The following is an 11,063-nucleotide window of genomic DNA, read 5'->3' as shown; positions in this document are numbered from 1 at the left end:
CTTCCGAGACAGCGCAGGCGGCCTTTGATCCGTCTATTTTGGCGCTCCGCTCCCTTCCCTCCTTCCTCGCTCGGGCTTTAAGAAAGGAGGGAAAACGAGCTTCGAGCGGCGAAAGGCAGGCGGGGGTTTCTATCCAGCGGTGAGTGACTTTGACCTTGCGGGCCAGAGCCAGGCTTCGGTCCTTTAAGACGCAGGCCCCGGGAGCCGAGGCTAGACAAATCACTGCTTATGCTTTAGTCTGTTGTAGTTAGTAACAATCTATAGCTTAAGGAAGGCTTGTTTAACGGACCGTTTCCAAAGCGAGCGACCAGCTCACTTGACATTTGAACCAGATTACTCTTTCCAAGTCGCTCGCTGTTTAGTAGCAACGACAATTTAAGTTGCAATAATTTAAGTTGCACCCTTTGCGGTGAATTCTTACCGATAACTAAGTTCGTTTAATCGGGGCGGATCGCGTTGCCTCTCTCTAAAGGGGACTTTGCCGCCTCGCAGCCTGACCTCGGGTCGCGTCTATTCAAACACAGACCCCGGGCGAGGCTGCGTCTCCTGCATTCAAACCTTCGAGAGTTGGCTGCGATCTTGGGCACGCGGCGCTAACCCTGAGGCTCTTTCGAGTTGTTTGATTTATTTATTAATTTATTAATTGGATTTCTATGCCGTCCCTCTCCGAAGACTCGGGGATTTATGTAAAGGAGCCCTATCTTGATTTTTTTTTTGCAAATGGTTGTCTTTCCTTGGGTCGCTTAAGAAGAGCGCAGCGTTTTCTCTCGAGGATAAAATCTTTCTTGTTCCGGGGCATCTTGGGACTTTCCCCCTCGCCCTTCTGTAAATTCTGTAAATCCTCTATTGCTGACCTTCCTGGGTTTGGGATGGAAGGGCAATGGGGATTACTGCGCGATGATTTTAGAAAGGCGGCTTAAGGCGAAATGGCTTTGACTCTGGAGCGCGTCGAAGGCGGCACTTTCAACACCGACTGCACCGACCCCAAAGAAAGCCCAAAGTTGGCAAGAAGAGACCCGGCGCGGATCTTGATCAGATTGAAGTCCGCCTCGCTCGGACAGCCGCAGAGCCAAAGACTGAGCGAAGCTGGTCGCTTGGCCGCGAGGAGGGGAAAGAAACGCCTCGGAGTGCAGCGAAGCGTAACTCGCAGCTTCCGAAGAATCCACCAGAAGCCGAATCGCAGCGTTGAGCGCGGAGAAAGCGAACGGGTTCCTTCCTTCCTTAAACCCACCGGCGACGTTCCTCGGTTTGAGCGATTGAAACGTCTGCAAGGAAACAACCAAGCTCAGAAAGTATCAAGGACCTCTCAGTTTGGACTCAGCCGGCCGGCCCGCCCGAAGTTAGAAATTTCAGGACAAGCGTCCGACTCTCGTTTTTTAAAGAAATTACTTTCTAGCGCTGTGTTTGTCTCAGGTTCACTTGTCCGTAATGTAATGTGTGTATTCGTTTGCGGCGGGGAGGGAGGGGGAGCGTGTCACAGTCACTATTATTAATATTTAATTAGATTTGTATGCCGCCCTTCTCCGAAAACTCGGGGAGTCCCTTTTTGCTTTTTATAAACTAAAATTAAAATTAAAAGCTAAAATTCGACAGTGGGCTTCTTGGAACCACTTCGCCCATCCTTTCCAGTTGGCCTCCCGAGATAGCAAGAGGGCTGAGCGAGGTGCTGAAAGGCCGCCTCCTTTCTCCGAGGAAAACTAGGTCAAAACATTTTGGAAACCCATCTACCGCCTTCCGCGGACTGGGAAAGCGATGGATTTGGACTTCAAACTCCTACCCATCAGCCGGTGTGAGCAATGGTCCACAATGATGGGAGCTGTAATCCAAATCGCCTAGTCTTTCCTAATATTAGGGAAAATTGACCCTCACTCACAACCCAGATCCTTGAGACTCGCAAAGACCAAAATGATGCTCTGTACGATTTTCCTTGTGCCTCACCCTTGCTAATACTGTTGAATACGGGAAAGCCCCATATTGGACGACGAGGGCTTCCGGAGCAACCTGGCGGCTGACTTGACGGGCAATGGAGCTCTTCCCCCCACTTAAAATAAACTTTAATGTTTGACCACTCTAACAGTCCAAAGACTGAAGATTCTTCTATCGCTATTCTTCCAAAGCTATTTTGGTACTTCTTCCAAAAATCGGGGCCAACGTCTAGGGCAGGGGCTGGGGTTCCCAACAGGGCGGTGCTCGCAGCCCGGGGGTGCCAGCCGATATTCCAGGGGGGCGCGAAAACGTAGGTTTAGATGTCCCTAATGATAGTGTATATGCATAAATTATATACATATAATCATTGAATTTTGTAACGGGTGGGAGAATGTTGACTCAGCCTTCCATCCTTCCGAGGTGGGTAAAATGGGGGCCCAGATTGTTGGGGGGCGATATGCTGATTCCGTAAAGCGCTTAGAGAGGGCTGTGAAAGCACTAGGAAGCGATATGTGAGTCTAAATAGCTATTGCTATTGCTATATCGTTCTAGGGGTGCGGGGTATGGAAAAGGTTGGGAATCTCTGGTCTAGGAGCTGTCCTTATCTATCCGATGCAGCGCTCGGATAGAACCCGTTCTCCAAAAACAAAACAAAACAAAAAGGTCAGTTGTGATCTATCATCCCTCTCCTCCTTCCAGAGAAGTCCTGGCGCCACTTCCGGAGGAGGGATCCATCCGGGAAGCGTTTGACAGCAATAAAGGAAGAGAGGTCGTCTGCTTTCTGCGTTCGCAGTATTCCTCCCTTGAATTAATAGCCGGGGTCGAGTTGCCACATCGAAGCCTGTCTAGCTAGGACGTTCCTGATCGGCTGACCTTGTTTCCCCTAAATCTCTTTCCTAAATCTCGGCCCCACCGACAGCTTCCAGCAGATTCTGTGCTCCAGTTGGTCCTGAGCTGAAATGGCTCGCCTCTGTCGGAAAGAAAAATTGTACTTCCTCGTAACTTGCACTCCCCCACGGAGCCTCTTTGGAACCCTTTTCGAAGATCCCTTCGCTTTATCCATCAGAGGCGCGTTAGCTTTAGTAGAGAGGGTCAAAAGAGACGTTGGAGAGAGATCTCAAAAGATCTCTCTCTCTCCTTGCTTCTCCCTCCGTCCCTCCCTCCCTCTCTCTCTCCCTCTCCGTCCCTCCCTTCTCTCTCTCCCTCTCCCTCCCTCTCTTTCTCTTTCTCCCCTTACTTCTCCCTCCCTCATTTTCCCTCCCTCCCTCCTTCTCTCCCTCCCTCCCCCTCCTTCTTTCTCTCCCTCCATCTCTCTCTCTTTCTCTCTCCTTCCTTCTCCCTCCCTTCTCCCTCCCTCCTTCCTTCTCTCTCCCTCCCCCCCTCTTTCGTCTCTCTTTTCCCGTGCTCAAACGATTCGGACTTTCTTTGCAGAGGAAAACTAAATGCGCGCGAGGGGGGCTTTCACCCGAAAAGGTGCAATCAATTACAGAGCGGGGTTCTGCAATGTCAGCGCCAGCGCCTTCGTTCCTGGGAGGTCGTGGGTTTCTTTAATCTGTTGAGAGAGGAGAACTAATGATCGGACGGCGAGATCGGAAGTGAGATAGAATCAAGAGAGAAAAAAAATCATTTGGGCACCAGGAAGCCTGAATTTAGCTGCTTTTAAAGAAAGATCGGGCTTTCATTTTAGGACACCCACCCCCTGTTGTTTCCCGCCTCCCATCACGAGGGCTCCTTGGGGTACTGTTAACCCTGTAACTGCCCGGTGTACTTAAGACGCCTTAATATGAATAAACACCCGAAACTTCAGCACATTGTATTGGGAATAATTTCTAATGAAGCCGAGGACGCTTTCAATGAGTCTGTCTTGTATGCCCGGATCGATCCCCAAGACTTCTGAGCTTTTATTTCACTTCGTCCTTACCCGGGATGGATGACCTCCGGGAAGCTTTACCTTCGAATACAGAATGTTTTTATGGAATCTCTCTATAAACCCCAGAGCTTGTGTAAGATTGAATTCAGTTCTATGACGTTGAACGAATCGAATTCGGTTTTGACCTGGAGCCTTTGGAAAGTCAGTATTTGCTCCACTTATTGGGAAAGAAGGAACATTTTGTTCTCTAATTTGTCGCGGTTTCTGGATGACTTGTAAAAACTAAAGGCACTTCAGTCGCTGTAAAAAATGTAGGGTAGAGTAGAATAGAACAGAACAGAACAAGATGTAATGAAATGTAAATATTTAAAAATCAATAAAATATATTTAAATCAATACAATATATATTTAATATCTTTTTTTAAATAAAGAACAGAACAGAATAGAATTCTTTATTGGCCAAGTGTGATTGGACACACAAGGAATTTGTCTTTGGTGCATATGCAGGCGTTTAGGATGGAGTAGAGTGAAGAAAGACTTAAGAGAGTTGGCTTTTGTCGCCCGTGAGTTTTTCCCTTCTGTCCTCAGTTTGCCCTTTCTTATCATCTGTTGTTCCCCTGGTAAAAGGGAAAAAAAAAGTTTCATCCACAGCCTCAGAGCCTCCTCCTCATCCGAGAAGCAACTTTTCAAATAATAAAAGAACATCACCCGGTTGCAAAAAAACAAAAAAACAACAACCCCAAAACACCCTCCCAGCTTGGTTTTGGAAGAAAATCCTAAAATCCTAAAGGGCTCAAAAGGAGATTGCAAGCGTGCAAACTTCATTGTCTACAACGTTTTCAGTTCATTGAGCTGGCTGATGTACAGTCCAGTGGGAGATTGGAAAGATTGTCTACAGAAATCAATGAATAGAATCCTGCTTTCTTCTTTTGCATCATTATTTTTTTTAAACTGCAACCTAGATGGTGATTTCTGAGCAAACCCACATCGAATGCAATGTGATTTACAAGCAGTCGTGTAGCCCAACAAAGTATAACTTGTATGTCCTACGTGGAGACATTGGACAAGAATTTAGAGAGGATATTCACAGCTGATGTTTAAAAAATTAGCCCATTTTAAAAAGGAGGGGAAGAGAAAGAAAGAGAGAAGAAAAAAGGAAGAAAAAGAGGGGGAGAGAAAGAAATAATGAGAAAGGAAAGAAAGAAAGAAAGAGAGAGAGAGAGAGAGAAGGAAGGAAAGAAAGAAAAAGAAAGAAAGAGAAAGAAAGAAAGAAAGAGAAAGAAAGAAAGAAAGAAAGAAAGAAAGAAAGAAAAAGAAAGACCCTTTTACACGCTGCTTCTCCTTAAATGGACAGAGAACATTTGCTCGAGTCGGGAAGGGCGACCTTTGAAGGTCGGGAACCACATTGCCAAATGTGTTGAAAACCCGATGGGAAGTGGTCTCGGAAGGGTTGTCTCATGATTTCTAAACAAAGTTTTCTTTTCTTCCTTTAGTTATGTTTTGATTTTCCCATAGTAGAAAAATATACTCGCTTTCTCCAGAACCTCTAAAATCCATGGGAGACACGAAGAAGTTGAAAAAGGGACGCCTGACTGCAATAAAGTCGATAATCTTTAAAAGAAACCAAATAAGTTTTGATTTATGTCAAAAGGGACAATTGATTACAATACAGGAATTCTAAATTGTGTAACCGAATTCTGATTGCCATGGTCAAACATCATCAAATGCAAAAAAATTAGAGAGTTTTAAGGTAGGATTGACAAACGTTTCCAGTTGGCTGTAAGGTAAATATTTTTAGCGTTAGTAATTAAATACATTTGGCCCAGAGGAGAGGAAATTGTATAAAGAATGTTCTTCCATCTTTCCGCCAAAACTATTTCAGTATTCATCCAGAAATCATCAGGCAAATAGAATTTGGTTGCCACCACAAACACGTTTACTTGAAAGCAAATAATGTTCTTTCCAAACGAGTCTCCTCCTAAGCTCATTTACAGACACGTAAAGCTATGTCTCTCACTTACATTAAAATTAAAGAAAATCAAAGTCAAAGGGTGGTAGTGGGGAATCCAACCAAAGCTAAAGTTTGTTGGCAAAGAATATTGCTGTTCCCTTAACGCAAACAACTCACACGTGTTTATGATAGGAACGAGATGTCAATCCTGAGAAATTAAAGGATTTGTTGCTTTTCAGTTTTTTGCTTCTAAAAAAAGAGTCCCCTCCCAAAAAATCAGAAAGAGATGGAGGCAGGGAAAGAGCAGAGAAGAAAAAGAGAGGTTAATATATACTGCTCAAAAAATAAAGGGAACACTTAGACAAGGCAATATACAGTAACACCAAGTAAACCGAACTTCTGTGAAATCAAACTGTCCACTTAGGAAGCAACACTGATTGACAATCAATTTCACATGCTGTTGTGAACATTCAACTTTGTACAGAACAAAGTATTCAATGACAATATTTCATCCATTCAGATCTAGGATGTGTTATTGAGTGTTCCCTTTATTTTTTTGGAGCAGTATACTGTATATTAACCTCTCATTTTCTTCCCTGCTCTTTCCCTGCCTCCATCCCTTTCTGATAGTCTGAGAACTGGTGGGCTTTAGTGCTCAGAACCTCATTTGAGATTCAGCTGGTCCTTTCCTCTTCAATATAAAAAATGGCTGGTTAGCTGGTGGGGTTTCTGTGGTCCAGAATGCTGCCTGTAATTTGACATCCCCAACAACTATTCTAGACTAAAAGGCTCAGAGCACATTTGCCAATCTGAATTACGCAGCTCAGCAGCTCACGCAGGTTATATGATACTTGTCTCCAGATTATTGAACTTCTTTGGTTGTTTTTTTTTTAAAAAAAACTTATTTCTTTTTTTTTTAAAATGTGCTCTTGGAGAAGAGGTCATAGAATTCCAAAGCTGACATGCATCATTTGAGTTGGCCATCATAAAAGTATTACCCAATGATTGATTTTGTTTTATTGGCCTCTCTCACATATCAAATGAGTCCCAGCAACTGATTAAGTCCCACAGAGTTGGCCTTCTCCAGGTCCCATCCGCCAGACAATGTCGCTTGGCGGGGCCTTGGGGAAGAGCCTTCTCTGTGGGGGCCCCCAGCCCTCTGGAATCAGCTCTCCCTGGAGATTTGCACTGCCCCCACCCTCCTTGCCTTCCATAAGAGACTTAAGACTCACCTATGTTATGAGGCTTGGGGCAATTATGTCTCAGCCCCTTGGCCAACGAAATATGTTGTATGATTGTTTTTAAATATTGTATTTTTAGATTGTAATTTTAGATTGAATTAGATTTATCATTGTACTGTATTGTTATATTATGTGCTGTGAGCCGCACCGAGTCGTCGGAGAAGGGCGGCATACAAATCTAATAAATAAATTTAGCTTGCTCTCTTTTTACGTTGTGAAAACGTACCTTCCTTGCTTGGTTCTGGGCTGCTTAAAAGGCACTTTACTTATCTCACATTTTCCCGCCAGTAATCCTGTGTACAAACTGGGTAAAAATTAGAGTATTCAAATAAAGAGCAGAGGAGAATTAACGTTCAATCTATCTATCATTCAGTAAAGTTAGGACAGCATGACAGAATGAATCCATATGTAGGCTGTGCTGGTGACTGTTGATGTGCTATGTATGCCATCCAGGGTACCAAAAATATACTAACTCAGGTAGGGCGTTTTACAGAACCGTTTTTGGCTGTTTCAACAAAGTGTTTACTCATATTTACTCAGTATATATATCAGTATTTCCAATGGGGAAAACATGCAGTGAAACCCAAAAGCTTTTACTGTTATGCTTAGGTCTAAACAAAGCTATCTCCTCATATACAAACGAAAAGGCAAAAGTAGATACATATTTGGATAATGCCTTCCTGTGAATCCTGTGTCAAGCCAAACTGAGTTCATCAAACAAGACAAGTTCCTAATTTGTTGTTTAAATAAAGATTGATGGTGGTATAGGCTATACAAACAATTCTTTCCTTTCCCTTCGCTGACATTCAGCTGCATTAGATACCTCAACACCATTGAGTTCAACCTATCCCTCTTTCAAATAGGATGGGACTGGCATTCAGACATCAGCTCAGAACTCCTGCTTTGAAGATCAGCATGTTATGTCCTGGAATTTTATTTGCTTAAATTTTTAAAAAAGCATTTTCCTAGCTTCCATTCTAAGACTTAGTTTTGAGAAGACCTGTAATCTGCAATGGGATTTACCTGTTCCATCCACTAAAGAATTTGCTATTCAATTTACATCTTGGATCTCATTTTTTAAAAAGAACACCTCACCTATGAACTATCCCAGCCAGTTATAAGTACAATTCTATAGTACTTACTGGGAAATCTCATTCAACTCAATGGGATTTTCTTTTGGATAGACTTTTGTAAGTTAACTTTGTCCTCCAATTTTTAGGCATAGAATAGCTCTGGATTTAATGGTGTTTTTAGATGCCATATATTTGTATATTCAGGTAGCAATTTATTTTCTTTAAATAGGCAGAAGAAGAAATTATCTTTTAAGAAGTGGCGTAGAAACTTTATGGGAAAAATATAAAATATCTGAGATAATAGCTAGCAAAAAGTAAGAGTCATTCTATAACTTCTACCAGTTTTCAGTTTGAATCCTGCCCTGTTGGGAGGGTTTAAAACTTACTTGATAATCATTTTTGGTATTTAGATAAAATCTAAAGGGAAAAAGTAGGAATTGTTTCGAAATCTGATTCAGAAGAAATTCTATAGCATGATTTGCTAACAACACATATAATGCCAGCCGAACCATGCTTACTCAGAAATAAGTCCCTCTGACACAACATGTTTATCCATGGTTTACCTAATCATGGTTTAGCAAGTGAATTAACTGAATTGCACACAACATGCTAAATCCCACACTAACCACATGGCCAATTTTCCACAGCTCAGCCTCACTTTAGCTAATCACATTTTTAGCTACTATGTTGGGAAAACTCACTATTGCTTTGTTCATACAGTATTCTAAGTCTTGATTTGCTTAGTCATGATTTATTGAATGAGCCATATTTGGCTGGGTGGATGCAACAACAACTTTATATGAGCTTCTGAGGCTAAGTTAAATCCAAAAAATACTAGGGAATTCCTGGAACCTTGGCAGTCAGACAAATCAGCCATCAAGAGACACTTAGAAATAAACCACATTCACACACCAGTCAAAAGAGACAATAAACAAGATAAGGAGGGGGGGGGAGACAGACTAGAATAAATTAAGCAGGGATTATCACCAGACAAACAATCAAGCAGAAAACAAACTCTTAACCAAGGGACTTCCAAAGAGAAAATCATACTTCCAATAACAGGGCAGGGCAAGATGCTTTGTATATAGAGATAGCAATGGGGCAGTGAGGATCTTACTAGGTGGTCAATAAAATGTCTGCAAACTCAGAATGTATCAAGGACTTCACAGTTCTTGCTACAACATTGATCATATATTGTATATTCCCCCTCCCCCCACTCTGAAACAAGAAATTGCAATGGTTTAAATAAATGAACATGCCAGACTGAAACCAAATGAAGGCTATATAAGTTTGGTGCATAATGTGAACCCATCCACTCCTTAGAAAATGTGTGGGCTATCATAAGCCATGTGGTTGCAGGATTCATTGTATAAGCAGAGAAGAAGCAAGGATGTGTTCAGCTCCCTCTTAAATTGTATTTCTTTTTATTTGAGATTTACACATCTGTGCTGGGTGTGTATGTAAGGATCCTATGTATACTGCTCAAAAATTAAAAATAAAGGGAACACTTAAACAATACAATATAACTCAATGTAAATCAAACCTTTGTAAAATCAAACTGTCCACTTAGGAAGCAACACTGATTGACAATCAATTTCACATGTTGTCAGCACATTCAACTTTGTACAGAACAAAGTATTCAATGAGAATATTTCATTCATTCAGTTCTAGAATGTGTTCTTTGAGTGTTCCCTTTATTTTTTTGAGCAGTATATGTACTGTATACCGGTATACATCTATTAAAAACAACAGATATCAGGGCTTAAATTTAAAGCAGAACCTGAATATGTACCAGATAAGGATTAGTCAGAAATAAAGCTTTTGGGGGAGAATATTGTACTCCGATGAGGAACCCTTGTCTCATGACACCAAGAGTCTCTCAAGAATATAATAAGATGTCTTAAGTCTTGTACAGAGGTGTTGATACAGCAATGTGCCGGGTCTTACATTGTCCCAGAGACAGGCTTTAAAATGAACAATTGGATGTTTGATTTACACCCCCAGACACTTTTCATAGAGCAACTCAACCAGGTCCCACTCTAGGCCAGAGAGCTTTTTGGACTTAACAGTGTCCTGAAGGAGTGTAGATCAATCATGGAGGATGAGAAGAATGGCTGAACAGATGAACATTGTCCAGCTATTCTTCTCATCCTCCATGATTTATCTACATTTATCTACACATGGCTTTCAGCTTGACTGTCATAGCAATTGTTTTATTAGATTTAGAAGGCTGCCCAACTCTGAAATGACTCTGGGTAATTTACATAATTAAATCATGTTATCATTCTATGCCTGAACCATTCCGCTGCAGGATGAAGGCCTCTTCATGGAAGCTGATGGACAGTAATCTGTCATGCTGGTCCAGTGCAGTGCTTTGACTTCCTAATGACTCAAAGAGTTTCATGTCTAATGGAAGAATAGGAAGGATTAGGGAATCCTTGATGCTCTTTGAGTTTGTTTTCTTGCAGACATTTCATTATCTGACTAGATATCATCATTAGTGCTAGAAGTGAGCATGGTTTGCAGAGAGCACTGCTGATGTTACCTAGTTGGGTAGTGAAACATCTACAAAAAAACAACCAAACTCAGAGAGCATGAAGGGCACACAATTTAACCATGAGCTAGAAATATCCTGTTCTAATGGAGTAATAGCATCCCGGTCTCTTAGTCTAGCTTTTTAATTTATTTTATTTATTAATTGGATTTCTATGGTGCCCCGCTCCGAGGACTCTTAATCACTACCAATGTATGTGAACACACACATATAGAGATTATTGACAGATACTATTTAATCAGATATAAGTATATCTAAAATGTGGCCTTACACCCCATTGATTTTATTAAATTTGAGGGTGGCAGATTTTCTCTGAACTGGAAATTGGGAGAACAATCTCTCTGCTTTCTAACTTTGGGTTAAGTGACTTTTCTTCCTGCATCCCAATTTGTTATAATTCCTTCTTAGACCCTGCTATGGAATTTCTGCTTTCTCCTACCATAAATAT

Source organism: Erythrolamprus reginae, chromosome 3, assembly GCF_031021105.1.
Source record: "Erythrolamprus reginae isolate rEryReg1 chromosome 3, rEryReg1.hap1, whole genome shotgun sequence".
Lineage (NCBI taxonomy): Eukaryota > Metazoa > Chordata > Lepidosauria > Squamata > Dipsadidae > Erythrolamprus > Erythrolamprus reginae.
This window is presented reverse-complemented; position numbering follows the sequence as displayed.